The following is a 2,106-nucleotide window of genomic DNA, read 5'->3' on the forward strand; positions in this document are numbered from 1 at the left end:
CTCTTTCCCAGCCCAGGGTCACTCCCTACCAAGATAACCCTCCCCACCCTCTCGCTCTTGGGAGTATCCTGTTTAAGTTTTCTCAAGGAGTCCTTAGAAACAATGCTGGCTGGCTGTGGGAGGAAGGAGCAGAGGGTGCGGATGTCAGGGTACTGTTAGCTCTGTCTGTTCATGGGAATAGATCTTACGAATTACCCTTACCATTCTTGGTAGTAAGGATTCTAAGCCACTTCCTTTATGTTTCTGGGCTCCTTTATGACATGGGCTCCCTCTTGTGGTTCACAAGATACATGACATTTAAGATACAGAAAATATTATAACTGCGTTTTTGCAGTTGCAAAGATGATTTGGGAACTGGTAGAAAGATGATTATAAGCTAATGATTTAAAATGAGCACTATAGATACCTAAGTTAATTTAGAGAATAATATGTGTATGAAGACTTAATGTGCAAGAAATTACGCCACTTGAAAAATCGACTCATTCAACATTTTACAAGTAATAGCTATCATTTATATATGTATAAACTGAGGCAGATGGTGTGAAGTGGTCCACAGGGCTCAGCATTCAAACCTTGGCATCTGACTACAGAGCCTGTGTGGTAGCGAACCTCCATAATAGGTCTCATCCTGCCCCAGGTAGTCACACCTTGTGTGGTGACTTCACACATTATACCAGGCTGGACTGGGAGACCAATAGCGTATAGCAGAAAAGTTGGCATGTCACTTCTGAGATTAGAATGTGGCTTCTGTCTTGGGTACCTTGTTTCTCTCTTTTTTGGGTCACTCATTCCAGGGGAAGCCAGCTGCTGTGTCTAGCAGCCATAAGGAAAGGCCCCCACAGTGAGGAACGCAGGCCTCCAGCCAACAGCCCATGAGAACTGAGGATGGTCAACAACTGCTTGCATGACTTTAAAATGACTGCAGCCAGAATGGGAACCAGCAGCTGGCATAATGGTTATATCGCTGACTCCCACATAGTTGACCATGGTTTGAGTCCTGGACCCAGAGGCTCACGCCGGGCTCATGTGCATGCATACCCAAGATCCCGAGACGAGAATAGAGGAGAAGAGATTGTGGCATAGCCTTTCCCCTGGGGGGCGATTTCTCACTTTCTGTCTCTCTGTCTCTGTCTTTCCGGAGAGTGCACACACCCTATAGTAAAAACCTCTCTTAAAAAAAAATGACTGCACTCAGAACTAACAGCCTTGGTTCAGTCTCATGAAAGACCTTGAGCCAGAACCATCCAGCTAAGCCACTCCCAGATTTCTGACCCACAGCAATTGTGAGATACTAAAGGATTTACATTTTAGCTGCTGTATTTTGGAGTAATTTGTTAACTAGCAATAGATAATTACCAGTCTGTATTCTCAGTCAGTTCTATTCTACCTCATCATACAAGACTGTAACAGCCTTTGCTTTGCCATTACTGTGATGTTAATGACAACGTTGAGGGACAAGGCAGCAAAAAGCTATATTTAGGGGAGCTTAATATTATGCTTGTGTTTCATTGTTACTATAATCTATGAGTGGTGAATATGGCTACTCTTTAATAAAGGGACTAGTTAATTAAACCAAATGCCCCATTATATATCATTTCTGTATCGGCACAAACCAATCTCCCTTACATGGGTGCAGAGTATTCTCTGTTAGCTATTAAAACCCTGTTAGGGACCAGCAGTTAGCGTAATGGGTATGTTGCTGGACTCCAACGTAGTTGACCGTGGTTCGAGTCCTGGACCCGGTGGCTTAAACTCACGTCGGGCGCGTGTGCGTGCGTGCCCAAGATCCCGAGAGGAGAATGGAGGAGAAGGGATTGCTGCATGGCCATCCCCCTGGGGCAGAGGGGGGGTGATTTCTCGCTTTCTGTCTCTCTGTCTTTCTGGCGAGCGCACGTGCCCTATAGCAAAAAACCTCTCAAAAAAAAAAAGGGCAGGAGAAGTGGAGTTACGCCGGGCGCCAAGCCTTGATCCGGCCTGGGGACGTCGCGGGCCCTTCCGGGCTCTGCGTGTCCCCCCGGGGCTCTGCTAAGCCGGCGGCAGCATCTGCTGCTGCCGCATGCGCCTCCCCCCCCCCCCCCCTCCCGCCGGGGCCCCGTGCCCCCACGG

General features: G+C 47.7%; 1 pseudogene; it reads left to right on the forward strand.

Moving 5' to 3' along the window:
• Nucleotides 1–102: 102 nt before the first annotated feature.
• The window catches only part of LOC102476663 (histone-binding protein RBBP4 pseudogene), a 14,224-nt pseudogene continuing 12,220 nt past the window's right edge, over nt 103–2,106 (forward strand).

This window comes from Tupaia chinensis, unplaced genomic scaffold, assembly GCF_000334495.1.
Source record: "Tupaia chinensis unplaced genomic scaffold, TupChi_1.0 Scaffold150166_1, whole genome shotgun sequence".
NCBI classification, from domain to species: Eukaryota; Metazoa; Chordata; class Mammalia; order Scandentia; family Tupaiidae; genus Tupaia; species Tupaia belangeri.